At 38.5% G+C, this 17,292-nt stretch overlaps 1 protein-coding gene across 1 annotated transcript in view; it reads right to left on the bottom strand.

Moving 5' to 3' along the window:
- LOC311602511 (putative MAGE domain-containing protein MAGEA13P) overlaps positions 1-2,369 on the bottom strand; it is a 124,577-nt gene extending 122,208 nt beyond the window's left edge. Inside the window, exon 1 of the mRNA XM_084790709.1 lies at positions 2,318-2,369. The gene's annotated coding sequence lies outside the window, so the exon portion shown is untranslated. The remainder of the gene's footprint in view (positions 1-2,317) is intronic.
- Positions 2,370-17,292: the final 14,923 nt, after the last annotated feature.

The following is a 17,292-nucleotide window of genomic DNA, read 5'->3' on the forward strand; positions in this document are numbered from 1 at the left end:
GTGTTTTGAAAGAAGAGGGTCACATGACAAGGACCTAAGGAATAGGGCTTCCTCAAGATCCAGCTATTCCCCTCCTTGGGATATACCCAGAAAATGCTCCAGCACACAAGGACATATGCTCAACCATGTTAATAGCAGCCTTACTCATAATAGTCAGAATCTGGAAACAACCTAAATGTCCCTCAGTCAAAGAATGGATAAAGAAACTGTGGTACATTTACACTATGGAATACTACTCAGCTATTAAAAACAAGGAATTCCCGAAATTTGTGGACAAGTGGATGGAACTAGAAATGATCATACTGAGTTAACGGAGAAGCAGAAGGACCTGGATTTTTAAAAGGCTTCAGGACACAGGGGACATGGCATCACAAAACTATGACTCATATTTAAGAAGCACATGAGAAATAAACAGCTAAAGCACAGTGTGATAAATGCTATGGATGTCTCAAGTGTAGGATACTGTGAAATCTTTACAAAGTCTCAATGAGACAGGCAGAGAAGCAGTGACCACCTCGATGTAATACATAAGGAAAAGAAAGATTAGCTCATAAAGTGACTTCTCCAAGGTCCCACAGCTAGTTGATGATAGCCTGGGAACTTAAAACACAATTTCCATGATGCCGTGGTTTAATATTCTCTCTAAGTCAGAACTCTGTCTCAAGGGCTCTCCAAGGTAATCAAAATGAGTGGTCTATCTTGGCAATATGTTGCCAGTGTCCAACATAGTCTATAATAGTCAATAATTCTAGTACTGGATTTATAAAAGATTTGGCAAAATGGAAGTCTGAGGAGAAGGTGTGCATATATTGAAATAAGTCACAGAATCCCATAATAACATCTCACATCACGTAGAGATGTGGTGGTCTCAGGGGACTGTAGCATGACTGGCTTAAAAAGAACCAAGATGAGACTTGATAGCCTATGACCATATAGTGGGGGAGGAGGTCCCCCTCCGTCTTAGGCCTAGGGGAGGGGAATAGGGTGAAAGCAGGAGGGAGGGAGGAATGGGAGGATACAAGGGATGGGATAACAATTGAGTTGTAATCTGAATGATTTAATAAAATTAAAATAAAAAAGAATTAGGAATGTTCAATGATGTTCAAGGATAGCCCTACAATCAATGTGGTTCCTGTTCTGAGGAACTTCCATAAAAGGCTGAGGTTAGTGAATCAAGCAAAGACACATACTTTTGACATGGCATACTTTACATGCAGATGTATCTAGGGACACAGTAAACAAAAGAAAGTGGTAGGGGAAAAGAGAACATGCTTAAAGTGTGGATTCACCATGATTTCTTCTACAACTACAAACCTCTGCTTGCAGAGGTGGGTGGTGCTTTAAAGTAGAAACACAACATTTGGCAAGGAAAGGAAAGAATGACCCTGAAGTGACTGGTGCTTTTGCATGAAAAATCACTGGTAATTATGTTTGGGAGTGTAGTGGCAGGCAGACAAAATAGCATTCTAACTTATCCTTAGACCAAGCACAGAGACCCATTTATAGTCACAACAAAGAGGAAAATATACTGCAATTCTCCATTTTTAAAACAGCCAATGTCCATCCATATTTTTCTCATTGTAACCATACTCTTCATCAATGGTGTCATCAATATCAACATCATCAAACCATTATTTTAGGGCCTTTATAATTTGCATAACAGCTCACAATGAATAGTCTCAGATAACACAGCCATTGAATCAGATGGGTATAAACCTCTACTGTGCTGCAGACAAAAATATTTATGTCCAATAGAGGTCAAACAATTTCAAGGTCACTCAGCAAGTCAAGGTGGGATTCTAGTTCTTATAACACCAACCTAATGAACAATTCTGAGATTGCAGCAGATCCTAAATACATGGCATTTTGATTGACATCTTCTTGGAGAAAGCTTAGTAACTTGCTTTCATTTCATTAGCAACACATTTCCAGTCATCTCTTAGGGCTGGCTGCTTCTGAAAAGATTTCCACAGATGGCTAACTCCATCTATTTCATTTTCAATTCTTATCTCAATCAGAATGACACTGCCTGTCCTTGTCCCCTGGCTTTTGAGACTTATCCTGTAAGGAAGCTGGTAGCTTTCTATTTCTAACTAACTTGCTAGCAAATATAAGGCAGTGAAATTATTTTAATGATGAGGTCCTAGAGTGACCCCCTTTTACCTTTCTGTCACATGCTGCTTTCCTTAACAATGACGCCCTCCTGGTGCCCCTAGAAGCACAATTTAAGCTCTCTAATCTTTCTCCTGCACCACTGATCACAATGAATGATTTCCAAGTCTCCAAATATTCACAAACAAATATCTTGTCCACTTACCAACTATATTCTCAGCTGAACAGTTCAAATTGAAGTCCTGGAGGCGTGAGGAGACTGGTTTCTTAGAAATGGTCAATTAGTCCTGATGATAGGACCTCTATCTTGCACTGCATGAGGTCAGGCCATATAACTTTTATAGATACTCATGATATGTTCTTGTTATGTGTTGTCAGCTCATTGGCTATTCTGCCAGAGTCTGACCTAAAGGCTTATGCTCAGATTAATTTGTATCAGCCAGAGCAGGCAGAGGGCTAGTTGCAGACGGAGCTGAGCAGCTCCTAGAGCTCCGTGCTTTTAGATAGCTGCTACCCAGAAGTTAGGGAACAGCCGGAACTAATCAGTGCATTTCAGTCAGGAGGTTCAGGTGATGATCAATTACCATGTGCGAAGCCTTCTTATTGGGATTCTTCCTGATGAGAAGTAAAGTCTTCCTCACCTTTTATTAAACAATAACAGAAATAACAATTTGTATCACTGCATCAGAAAGCAGCACGGCTACCTAGGAATAAAATACAAGGGATTTCATCCCACTTTACTAGAGGGTACTATGGGAACATGTTGTAATGTATCATCAAGAAAGCCACAGGACAGTTGGAAGGGGGGGAGGTAAATACAAGAAGGAGCTGATCCAGTTGGCCTTTTGCAGATGGTCACACATTCAAAGTTTTTTTTTTTTTAAATCCATTTGGAGCCGAGCTTAAACACAACTTGGAAAAAATGAGGAGAAAAGACTGCAAGCCAGAGGGCATGGGAGGGTTGTGTCAAAGAAGATAGTGAATTGCTTGCACATTTCAGATGGAATAGAGAAAACTCAGGTACTGACTGCAGACTAGACAAGAACTTGAAACTGCAAGAGGATGAAGGAAGTTGAATATGGAATGTGTGTCATTCTTGAGCAGCTGCTGTGCGTAAGGCACCACTTTAGGGGCATATCAGAATGTTATCAAAACCACCTGTTAGGTTGACACATTGCTCAGCATTTTGAAGATGCAGAACCTGAAGTTTGGTGAGGTAAAGCAATTCATTCCTGGTCGTGCAAAAAATGTGATGTAGAAAGTGAAGAGTAAGTCTGATGGGTTCCACAGACTTCTCTGCTACATGTCCAGTGAAGTTTCATGCTACACCAACAAATACGGCTTTTTCATTCCTTCTGGACATTCTAAAGCTAAGCTATCCTAACTACACATTTTTTTCTAGCTGCTTAATAATTGGACATAGACATTACAGCACCCCACCAAAAGCCCTGATTTCATACAGCTTTGCCTTCAGAATCATTACTCTTTCTATCCAGAAACTGGAATTTATGGTCCTTACAAAAACAATGGGTGAGAATTAGAGATAGTCTAAAATGTTGGCCTTTTCCTCTCTATGGGGTGCCAAACAGAATGAAAATACATGTCAGAAACACTGAGATAAGAGCAATCCTTCCTTAAAGCATTTAATGGCTTATGCAAACATTGTCATTGGCTGAATTGCCTGACTCTAGTTTCTGCTCCTTTTTTGATCCTTACTGAGGGTACAGTTGCACAGGTTATTACTGAGAACTGCTCATCTCAAAGGGGCCTCTAAGGACCATGCAGTCCAGGAAGGTGCATCTGCTGCTTTCTGGTGCTCTTCTTGAAGTATATTTTCAACCTTCAAGGCCATGCTTCTGAGGACACACCAGCAAAGTTGCCTTCTCTCTCTTTTTCCATACACCACCACCCTTCATTGGCTGTAGCACTTCTGCTCGTAAATTAGGCTGCAACTGTTTTAGCTGATACTCCCAGGGAACATGGTGAAGACAAAAGAAAACAAAACAACAAAAACAAGTCAGCTGGATCGAAGCTCCTATGGCTCCAAGTTCACACAGGCTTGGCTGGGCTTACTCGGCTCTTCTTTTTGCCATAAACATAAATATTCCATCCCCATCTTTCTGTTCATTTAATTGCTTCACTAGGCATTAATCTAGGACCTAGTACATTTTTGTGTTCAGTACTGCATTCAACACTGGGCACACAAATATAATCTACCATTTCTTTCTTCAATAACTGTTTTTTTCCATTTTCATGTGAGTTTGCATATGTGTTTGTATGTGGGTAGGTGCATGTGTGTCTATATGCACACAGGTTTCCATACACATGTGTGTACATGCATGGTGTTAGAAATCACCCTTGATTGCACTCCCATCTTTAGTCATTGAGGCAGGTTATCTCAGTGAAACTCAGATCTCAGTGATATAGCTAGTCTTGCTAGGCCAGCTTGTTCTGAGAATCCCCTGCCTCTGTTCCCCAAAACTGGAATTATAGGCTAGACTCCACATCCATCTACCATTTACATGGGTTCTAGGGAACACAAACTCTGGCCTTCACACTCCTTGCATGGCAAGCACATTAACCATTGTGCTATCTCCCCAGCCAAAGGACTAACAAGTTAATAAAACAAGATGGGCCTATGACCAAGAAAGTAATAACATGTCACAAGCGATATCAAAAAGGCACAGCAACTAAGTTTAAATATCTGTCTATTTGTAACATGTGAAAATGGAGGTGAGAAAACAAATTGAAAGAGCATTGGAATACAATTTAAAGTATAAAATAAATACCTGTGAGCCCATAATGATATAAGCAACTGGGTAAATAAATGGAGAGAAAAGAGAGAAAATATCTTGGTTATAAACATGGAATCCATGAAGGGAAGTAGAAAATCACTATTAGAGTACTAAAGTGATAAATGCTGCACATAAGATTTGAAGGAGGAACTGGATGTAGCCTAAGTATTCATCCAGACATTTATTAGCTCCTCTGGTAGTTTAATAAACATCTGGGAATACCTGGCTATTCTTCCATCTAGGAAGTATAATGTTACTCTTCTCTTCAGTGTAGGCTAGATCTAGGAACTCCTGACAAGTATGAGACTGAGAATGAAAAATGATAGTTTTTTTCAGTAGAAAATATAGCAATTTTAGAAACACCTGACAAGTATTAATAAAAATTATCAAAGTTGAAAGATTAAAGGAAGACCAAAAACTGCTATAACTTGGAGGAGACAGTACAGCCAAATGGGATTATGGACTGTCCTGGATTAGGGTCAAGAACAAAAGAGGATATGACAGTGGAAAACATGGTGAAAGCCAACAGTCTCAAGCTCATGTGCTAAGGTCCACACTTTTGGTAACTTCTCCATCTTTTGGCGCTTACAGGTGATTTTAAAGGACTATTTGATGAAACAGTGATATGTTCATAAATGATATCTGATACTGCCTTTGCAACTCTTCCGTGATTAAAAAATATTGTGTAATAAAACATGTTTGAAGAGGTCTAGGACTGAACTGTAGAGATAGCCAAGTCTGTAAGTGCTTTCTGTAATCCCAAGACCAGTGGGAAAGCCAGGCATGGTCCTGCATGCCTGCGATCACAATGCCAGAGAGGTTAAGACAGGAAGAGCCCTTAGACTGACTGGCCATCTAGCTTTACCTCTTCTATAAACTGCAGACCCCTGTGAGGGATCCTCTTTCAAAAACGATGTGAGAAAAAATTCCCAGAAATATCAGAGGCTGACTTCTGGCCCCTACATACACACACATGCAGGTGCATTCACACCCACATACACATAAACATACATGCACATTGACAAACTCACAAAATAAATGCATCAATAAATATTTTAAATAATGAATTTAAAACTGCCCCGGCTATAGTCACATGGCAGAGTAATGACATATAAAGGCCTAACTTCACATTCCTAGCAACACAAACAAATTAAATGTTTAAAAATGTTATAGACGTTGGAAAATAAAAACAGTCTTTGTTACTAGAGAGCTTGAAAAAGGAGGTACACATGTGTGGAATATTGACATCAAAGCAGATTGGCCAGATAGTGAGGGAGAAGGAAGCCACCCTAGGAGAGACCCTTCATGTACAGTGAGCCCCTCAAGAAAACTGTAAGGGTAGAAAGAGGCTAAACGCTGCAACGCCAACAAACTATGTGCAGGATTTGAAATGTCTTCCTGCTGGATGGCTTGTCCTGAACCTTCAAAACTTATTGTGGTTTTTCTTCCAAAGTGAGATTCATTCACAAGGGGAGTATGTTGAATTTCTCATCTAGTTTCTATTTCTCTGTGGAGAGTTTTCCTTTCTACCTCTATATGCTCATGGGTAGTGAACTATCGTTCAGGCAAGCAAGATACTGTACATGTGTGGCAAATTAAAATGGAAAGAGCTAGTGATGGAGCTTTAGTTACAATTTGAATAGTCTTTTGGGTATTGTATCCAAATTATTTAGCTTAACTCCTAATGCCTTCAAATGATTAAAAAGCTCCTCAGTTATAATTGTGTGTTCGTAGGACTGACATTTCTGGGGCAATCGTGTGATTAGAGATATGGTGGGTACAGAGAACCATAAAAAGAATGAAGCTTGAGGGAAATAACATGTTCCAGAATCTCTTGCTCCTTTGGCCTACACCTCTCAGTCCCCCACCCTTTCTTAGATCCTTTTTATTTTCCATGGATACATAATATAAAGATGAGATAAAGAAAACAATCATATTCTCTAGTAATTGAGCATAGAACATTTACCTCCAAAGAGTAAAATAAGAAATACACCCATAGTCTCCTGGCATGGAGACCTAAGATGGTATCTTTTCCATACTGCCCTGAAATGGCTTCTGAGCCAGAACACCATCTATTGCTCTAGATTTTTCCTCCTCTATGACACATAGCTCATTGGCTTTGAGTTTCTTAAAGGGTAATTCCCAGACTCCACAGGCTAACACAAGGAGGCTCCAATGAGTTGAGTCCTATATTTTTGCTTTATATAAGTCTCTGGATTATTCTGCTTCATGATAAATATAATAGATTTAATGTTGTGCTTCATATGCTTCCTGCTGTAGCCTTTTCTCCTGCTGAATCCTCTGTGCAACTTCTACCTCTTCCCTCCTTTATATCTTACTCATTCCTAAGTTTCAGTTTGTAATCACTTGCCTTTTGACTCTCCCTCCTCATAATTCAATGCATCATGTTATATTTCAATATGACATATATTATAAATATGCTACACTAATAAATGGAAATAAATAAAAATAATTATACATACAATTCCCCCACTAAAGATTAATGAAGATAGATACTGTTCTGATTTACATTACATGTGCAGCCTTAGCAATCTGTCTGACATAGATTATGGAACAAAGGCACAATTAATGAATAAATGAAGAAATAGACTGGATAGATGGAAAATCATAATGGTAGTGCCAAAAATTAATATATTATCTTGCCCAATTTTCTTATAAAATGGGAATACAATTTGAGCTGAGAGAGTAAATAGCCAATGAAAATAACATAGTTAATCAAAATTTAATTCAGGTTTAAGAACAAAATGTATTTTCCCCTTAGATTTTCTGTTTTCTTACACTAGTCTTAGACTTATCTTTTAAATATCCAGCCATATATACAGGTACGTCTCTTGAGAGAATTCACTTGCTAAATCGCTATTCTAATGCCTTTCTTCCCTGCTTTCTGGCAAGTGCCATCTGTCAACTGGTATTTTATGTGAATGGAATAACAGAAGGTTTGTGCTCTTTGGAAAGTGTTAGAAGTTAATACTTCCCGCTGTGATCCATATTTACTTGCTTAAAGAAATTTTTTTCCAGCATGAATAGGGGAAAAATCAAATTAGAAGCCTAACTAATTCACTTATAAACTATGAGTTAGTTCAAGGTTGCTTTGGTTCTCATGAAACCATTTTGGACATCTCATACGATTTTCAAAAATAACTCTATTCCTCCAAAGACATCATAATAAAGGGCTGAAAGCATTTTTAGTTTTGACTGTAGTCAAGAGTTTAAAAATAGAAAATAGATGAAGCAAACCCCATAAAAATTAAATCTCTGTAGACACACAAAATAATAAAACATGAAAAATAACAACAAATGTATCAAAGATTTATATGAAAAGGAATGGCTAAAGAAAATGTGATATATGCATCATGTGTGTGATGAAATTTTATTTGGCTATGAAGAAGGGAACTGTTATTTGTAAGAAAGTGGATACAACTACAGCTTATCATATTAAGTGAATTAAATCAGAGTTATGAATACAAACATTACAAGTTTTCTCTCATTTCTGGATCCCGTATTTTACATAAATACATTAAATCAAGCATATACATGAAATGAAAGCAAAAGTGAAATGGTCTAGGTGCAAAGGAGACTGACAGAATGGGGAGCAAAGAGAAGGGACAGGGTTGCCATAAAAGGAACATGGCCAAAGTTCATTGTTTATTTGTGTGAAAATGGCTTTAGGGAATCCATTATATATACAGGGTATATATGTCAATTAAAAAAGGAATGGAGCCCATATTAATGAGAAATATTAATGTAGTCAATAGATAAGTAATGGGAAATTTATAAAAGAAATGCTGAGGCTAAGGAGATGCCTCAGTGGATGAAATTGCTTGGTCTGCATGCATGAGGAACTAAGTCTGAATTGCCAACATCTATATAAAAGCTAGGCATAGCCTGGCGATGTTAGCACATGCCTTTAATCTCAGAACTTGGGAAGCAGAAGCAGGCAGATCTCTGTGAGTTCGAGGCCAGCCTGGTCTACAGAGTGAGTTCCAGGGCAGCCAAGGCTACACAGAGTAACCTTGTCTCGAAAAACCAAAAAATAAAAAAAGAGCTAGGTATGGTTCCACATGCCTGTAGAGCCAGAACTGGGGGAGAAGTGAGGTACAGAGATGGGAAGTGACAGAGGAATACACCCAGTATTCTGCTCTAACCTCAACCTGACTGTGCATAAAGGAGTACACCTGCACATCCATGTGCCTGTGGCATAGGTAAATACATCACAGAGAGACCAACAGAGTAAACTAACTGAGGGCCATGTGTGCTCCCAGAGACTGGTCCACCAACTAAAGAGCAGGCATTGACTGGACCAAGGTCCCCTACACATATGTAGCTGATAGGTAGTGTGGTGTTCATGAGGGTCTCCTAGCAATTAGAGTATAGGCTGTCTCTGACATGGACTCTGTCGCCTGCTTTTGGATCCCTTTCCCCTAGCTGGGCTGCCAGTGGAAGAGGATGTCCTTAGCTGTGATGTGATGTGACTTGATGTGCCACAGTGGCTTGTTGGGGGAGTTCTCATTTTCTTAGGAGAATGGTAAGGGGAACGGCAGGACTGGGAGAAGAGGAGGGAGGGGGCTTCGATCGGACTGTAAAGCAAATTTTTAAAAAGTAAATACAAATACTTAATGCAATGAAAGAAATAAAAAGAATATCAATGAAATGCTTTTTATAGCAAGTATAGCCAAAATCTTCTTAAGGACAGTGTTTCAAAAAAATATAGTAACTCGTACATATCCCTTATTACTCATTGGCCGAATAAACATTTGGATTTCGGTATATGGTAGCCTTTGGCATAGTAATCCTGCTTCTAAGAATTCACTCTCAAGAAATAATACAAAAGACTAGAAAAATGCACTATAGTCATTTCAAAGACCATTTAAATATTGTGTACAGTAGAAAATTAAAACACCTAAATATTTAATAAAGGCAAATTAGCTACTAAAGTGGCAATGGTTTAACGATGGGGTATTTTACAGTCATTATAATTTGAATTTGGAAGACAGTGTAAATAGGACAGAAAATATTAATTGAAAATGCATAAGAGTAAGAAGGGCAAAATTCCTGGACATGAGAAATAAATTTTTCAGTTGAGTGGATTCCATTTCTCTGTCCTTATTTCCCAAGAGAGAGCTTTTGCTTTATTCCCAGGAGGAAGTGGTATCAGAAAGACAATTAAAGGCCCAGTCTTTATTTCTAACTTTTCCTTTCCTAGGGAAGAAACATGACTTACCTGATTTAAGATACAGCAATGTGTCACTAGGCATGAGGGCACTTTGCTCCAGCCTTGCTTTCCTACATGGTTGTGACAGGCGAGGTAGGACCAGTTTTCCACAGGCGAGACTAGGAGCCCCTCCTTTCTGTCCCTGTAACTCCTGCTCAAGGCATTCCATGAGCTTAGCTGAATAACTGCCTGGTCTATAGACCCACCTTTCTCCAAATGTAGCTCTCCTGATTCCTGTGTTCTTTTCTCAATTGCTTTCTGAAAATGAAGACAAAGTAGAAATAATGACCTTTCCAAACCCATGTGTCTGTGGGCCTAAAATACAACCCACCAAAAGGAAGCACATTGGTTTATTGAAAAATCACATGTGGCTACAATTCATTTATCTTTCATTTTTTAATTTGCCACTGTATTTATCTTGTTTAAATATGAACAGTTCCAGATGCCAGGTAGGCAGTAACTACCCCTCCTGTACAGACATCCAGGACACACTGTATAGCTGATACACACCTAGAACCCAGTTCCCTGGGACATAAATAAGCTTCACAGGGACATAGGTAGTCTTAATATTTAAGGGTCATCCATTGGTCTAAATGAGAGAAGCTGATTCAAAGAGAGACAGTAAGACCTTTACCCTAGTATTTAAAAAGATCTTGGAGAAAAAAATTGACAAATATTCGGAGACAGACTGCAATCAAGAGAGTATGTTCAGGAAGGAGTGTAATTGCTTATTAGAGTCATTGTCAGCTATCAGTATATTCCTTCTTTTACACTTGGCTATGTGAATCAATAGATTTCATATTTGTAAAAATTGGCTGGAGTTGGAATATACCCAGTGGTTTGACTACCACACAATATACATGTATCTGTGAAACGTTTATCCCATCAAGAAATGAGCATAGGGATCTGAAGAGATTTCTCAGTAGTTAGCATGACGGATTGCTCACTCAGAGGACCTCAGTTCAATTTCCTGCATCCACATGGAGGCTCACAACCAATGTAATTTCACTTCTGGAGGGATATGTTGCCTTCTTCTGTCCTTCTGTTCTCCATGGGTGCCAGACAAGTCTACGTTATACATCCATACATACAACAAAACACCTGTTATCATTTTCTTTTGTTTTCTTTCTTTCTTTCTTTCTTTTTTTTTTTTTAATTTTTTGAGACAGGGTTTCTCTGTGTAGCCTTGGCTGTCCTGGAGTCACTTTGTAGACCAGGCTGGCCCCAAAGTCACAGCAAACCACCAGCCTCTGCCTCTTGAGTGCTGGCATTAAAGGCATGTGCCACCATGCCCTGCTAAAACACCTGTTATCATAAAAGAAAAATAAATAAATATTTAAAAATGAAATAAGCATAAAAGGTATATTTTTTAATACACATTGGTTGCTGTAACAAGAACATATACTGACCAGCCTGAACAACATAAATGTATTTATTCCACCTCTTTTGTATGGTAAGAATTTGCTTTGTGGCTTGAAGATTCTTATCTGATTGTTGTGTCTTCAGATCCTGGAGATAGAGAACTTTGGGGTCTGAGGGTTCCATCTTCAGGAGCTAATCATCTTCCAATGACATCACCTTGAAGCACTCTCCTATTGGGCATTAAGGATGCAGTTGAGAGTAGAGTGTTCTTTTGACTATAACAAGACTTCTGTGATTCTTATTTGAAGTTTGAACCAAAGTGTATCCTTAAAATCATTGTACATCTCTGTAAAAATGTAACTGTTCTGAAGACATGTCACACAAAAAAGCCATATTTTAAATAATCTTGATGTCAAGTATTTTTAAGGAGATGAAATCAAAATTGTTCAAAATCACTCCCTATTGTGTTTCACCCATTCTGTTAGAATCACAGCAGGTAGGAATGAGAAGCAGCTTCATGCATTTTCCATTAGTTAAGATCTTTTCCTCAAGGTGAGTTGTTTGCTTTATTTTTTTTTTATTAGAACTGTCGGGGCATAGTGATATTGGATAAGTTGTGCATCTTTATGAGACACAAAAGAATCATTTAAATGTGCATAATTATACAATATCATGGAACTTGTTTACTTTTTCTCCCCACCAGCTCTTATCATGGCAAAATTTTGGAGAAAATAGCACAATCAGCTCTAGGAGTAAATTTGGCAACAGCCAGAGTTTGTGTGTCTGTTGAGTATATTTTTCATGAAATGCTTGCAGAATTAGTGTTTAGCTATTAAGTGGTAGTGTGTGTGTGTGTGTGTGTGTGTGTGTGTGTGTGTGTGTGTGTGTATGTGTGTGTGTGTATGTGTGTGTGTGTCTGTGTGTGTGTGTGTCTGTGTCTGTGTGTGTGTACACATATATAAACATATGTATGGCTACAATAAACATTGACACTTGGTTTGCTCTTTTCTAAGTTACGAGCTCTATATTCAACCCTAGGGAATTTCTCCCTTGAGGCAGGTCATCTTTCTGTCTTTGCCACAGGTAAACCTCAGATGGCATTTGGCATTGACTTTTCTCAAGTCAAACTCTGTTTCATTCCTGCTGTGAAGATCATCTGTGAATACAGAGAAGAGTGGTGATGGTCTGAGGCTCTCCAGCGGGTGACTGCTGGAAGTCAATGTTAGCATAAACTCTTCTACCAGCATTCATCTTCAAATGAATAGGGCGGAGTCACAAAAAGTATGCCTTAGCCACCTTGGAATGAAAAAAATTACAATTGCCTATCAGCACCTCAGTGCTTGTTTGAAAGTTGCATTCCCAGGCAAGTCTGTTTGCATGACTACCTCACTAAACAGAAAACAGAAATCAATATGTTTTGTCCTCTAATCTACAGCACTTCTTTTCTTAACTATGAAGCTGACCTCAAGCTACTTCTCTAGAACTTTGACTCATCCTGTTTTATATTCCACCCAGGTCTTAGCATTCTATTGAAGACTTGAGGCAAAGTAGTTTCCCTCTGGGCTGCATATGTGTCATGAAATATAGGTTGAGAGAAAATGCAATCTCTTTGATTCTTGTTGTTAGTGGGGAGAAAAAAAGTGTGGGCAACGCTAAAAAGTTCATGGCAAAAATCCTAGTGTTTCATTTGGGGGTGGTCCCTGAAGACTCAAAATTGCTATGGGCTTAAAGAACAGCTGAACAGTGCTCAGCAAAAATTATTAATGATTTTGTGCAGTGTGAATATACAGAAACGCATAAAGCAAATTTGCCAACTTTGGGAAATACAAAGTCATTAGTTTTTATAACAATCCAATTATTTGTATATAAACTTAATAATTTTTAAATTGCTTTCATTACATTCCAATAACTTCAGCGTTGTTATTACATAATTTCTTGTTTCCTGATTATACTAACCTCCTATAGCTACTTGTCTACATTCATAGTCTCTTCTTCCCTGCTTTCTGTAGTCTTCATGAACAAGCTTTTTCAACTGCAATTCTCTCCTCCTTTCTCAGAAACTTCTATGTTCCTAATTCTGTTATTCTGGTTTATAACATCCCTAAATGCACCTTAGAACACATTTCACAAACATCGTTTTCTGTTGCTTCTCCTTCTGTCTCCTCTCCACTAATTATTATTTCTTATATAATTTAACATTTATGGTTTTGTAGGTAACAACATTGTAGTCTTATACTTACCTAGGTTCAATCTTTGGCCTTCTCTTTCTCTATATTTCCTCCTTTAAAATTTGATCCTTTCCATCTCCTATGGCATAAAAATATATCTCCACAGAAAATCCCCAAATTTTCTTTTCATAGTTCAACATATTTTATTTAAGTTCTAAGTGCATATTTCCAACTGTTGCTTCAACATTCCATTTAAATATCTAGTGGGAACATCAACTTTTGCATGCCTAGAAGAACTTATGATCCTCCCAGTCTGGGATACACATGCCTGTAACTGGAGTAATCTAGAGGCAGAAGTTGGGAGAACCACAAATTTAAGGCTAACTTGGCTACATGTGTGAGTTCCAGAGTACCCTAGAACCTGTCCCAAAAATCCTAAACAAATTATATATAATGATAATGATTATGATAATAATAACACGAAAAAACAAACTTAGAAATTTTTGAAACTATTCTCTCATAATCTACCCTGTCTCAGCTGGTGCCACTTCCCACCTTACATTGCCTCAGTATATATATATATATAAAATCTCACAATCCCAGACAGCCTCCAAACACACAGTGTATCTAATTCATGCAGAAATCGCATAAGCCTTATCTCAAACTTCTGTATCAAATCTGAGCACTTCTCACCACCACTCTGATAGCAATAGTGATCTAAGCCAACATCATTTCATGCCAAGATAAGTGTAAATGCTTCCTAACCGTTGTCTGTTTCTACTGTTGCTCACCTTGTTATCAATTATCTATACAAGTTAGTTACATTTTTAAAAATGTAAGGCTTTCATCACTTCACTTAGTCATCAACATTTTTCTCCAAGTTGGATTTTGATTATTACGATGAAGACCATGACTAAAAGCAACTTGGGCAGGAAAGGGTTTATTTGGCTTGCATACCTCAGTCGCAGTCTATCATTGAGGAAATTTAGTTCAGCAACTGAAGCAGTTTCGTGGAGGTCTTCTGCTCACTGGCTTGCACTTCTAGGGTTGCTTGGCCTGCTCTGTTGTTTGTTGTTGTTGTTGTTGTTGTTGTTGTTGTTGTTCTTGTTCTTGTTCTTGTTCTCCTCCTCCTCCTCCTCCTTCACTTTTTATTGGTTCTTTGTGAATTTCACATCATGTACCTCAATCCCACTTATCTCACCTTCTCCTCAGACCCACTCTCTACCCTTAAAATTTCCTCCCAGATCTTGTTGTGGGAGCTGTAGTGTGTCCTTACTTCTTTGCTTACAAATGTTCATTGCATAGACTTGTTGCTCTGGTACAAGGACCTTGGCTTCTGCTACTCTATCAATACTGGAACGTCACTGGGATGCCCCTCAGATACCCTATTTGTCACCCTATATCATGGAGATCCTGTAGCTTTGGATATGTAGGACAGGCCCCTTCCTGGGTTCTAGCAATAAATCATAGCATAGATATTGAGGTATGCCAATTCAGAACCCTTGATCTGGGCCTGAGAGGTATCTGAGCTAGTCAGCCCACCAACTATCCCACTCTCACACTCTCTTGGCTGGCTCACCAGCAAACCCTGAAACCATGAACAGATCAGCCCTGCTACACAGGTGCAGTGCAGGATCAGCTCTCCTGAGTGTTGCAGCTGGTGGGGGACATGGCCAGTTCTCCTACTCTCATGATCCTGGGACCAGCTCTCCCACCTGCCATACATGGAAAGGGATGAGGGAGGAGAGAAGGCTATGTTGCCCTGATCTGTACACTACCCAGCAGACAAGAGACAGGGCTATCTATGTCTTCCAAACCCATGCTCTTCAGGCCAACTCATTCCAACCCACACATCCAGGGCAAGCTCTAACTGTATTGACCAGATCAGGTGCAGGGCTTGCTCTTCCAAGTGCTCTAGTAGATGAGGGACAGAGACATCTCTGCTGCTCTCATGACTCCATTGGGTTGACCTGCTTTCTTATATTCCTCAGGATCATCTGCCCAGAGAGATGACACCCACAATGGGATGAACCTTATCACATAAATCACTAATAAACAAAATATCCCACAGACTCTTCTACAGGCCAATCTGATGGTGACATTTTCTCAAATGAGGGTCCCTCTTTTCCAGATAATCCTGACTGGTTTCTGTCAAGCTATCACAAAACTAACCAAAACACCTTCACATTATATTGAGGATGAAATTGAATCTTATTATGGCCTTCTAAGTTTTTTATTGTACCTATAATTGCTCTTGATATTCTCCCTTTCTGCTCCTCCCTTCTCACTATGCCTACAACAGATTAGGCATATTTGTTTTAGATGCTGCATTTGCTATCTCCTGCTGCCTAGAATGTTCTCCTTCTGCATCCTTAGCTATCTGGATACCTTCTTCTTTCATGAGTCTACACTGAAATCTTACTCCTCAATGAAGTCTTCATAGACCATTATAACAAACCTTTATATGTCCATCCTTTATAGTCCTCTCTATTCTTAACTTTGTTCATAAAATATAGACCTCTGAAATTATAGTCTATGGCTTGTTTACATACTTACTGTGGCCAGTCAATTCATTTAGAATATAAGCTCCATGAAGTAAAGGACTATTTTTCTTGTTGATTGTGACTACTTTGATATGTAGCATATAATATGTATGTGATAAATACAAATAAGGTGGATGATAAATGTCCTATTTTATACAAATGAAAAGTGGGACATGTGATGTTAATCTATGTGTCCAACATCAAAGAGAAAGCTGTACATTGAAATCACTACTTAAAAGCAGTTACTTTGGCTGAAATTGCCTATATTCACATCCACCATCTGAACAGAAATCTATGAGGTAAAAGAACCAATCTTTTTATATTATTATATCCACTGATACTATATAGCACAAGGCAAAGTCCAGCAGACCAGCTTGTAATAAAGTTCTAATGTATTACAGATAGATGAGAGTTAATATTTAGCTTCCCAAAGAAAATCTAATTCAGATCTAAAACTTGAACTGATACTGATGGGCTTTTCTCCTTAGACATGCTCTTTTCTGTTTACAGATGGATTATTTGCAACTCATCTCTTCAGATTGCTCATTACTAAGAAAGAAGCAGAGAGATGAAGCTGTCATCTTTGATGCTGCCTTCTACAAATGGAAATGAGGCTCAGACATCCAGGGCAGCACATTAAGTTGACTTTTTAAAAATAGAGACTGACAATGTGAATAATTCAAGGCATAGATGTCTTTATCATTGCACATGAGTCTTTCAGTCTTTGGAGACTAGGTTATAAATCATATCTCTGGTACAAAGTAAAAATAAGTTTGCTTTAATTATCATCTTTTCTAGATGGCTCAGCCTCACAGTATTCACTCTTTCCTTTTCTATGGAAAGAATGTTCTATAGCCCTGGGCCTATAGGACAGTCGTTCATGAAATGAAAAAGGTTTGCAAAGAGTATCCTTATCTCTGCATCTCTAACAGACTGCTACCATTTCTGATTGTTTTATCTTCTATCTTCGCCTTTAATGATTTGTTGTTTTGTGTAAAAATACACAAAGCCTTGATTTTCTGCTCCTGAAACCAACAAGTCTTTAAAACTGGCCCTGAAGACACTGTGAGTAGTAGCAA

The sequence above is a fragment of the Acomys minous genome (genome assembly GCF_964271855.1).
Source record: "Acomys minous genome assembly, chromosome: 7".
Classification (NCBI taxonomy): Eukaryota; Metazoa; Chordata; class Mammalia; order Rodentia; family Muridae; genus Acomys; species Acomys minous.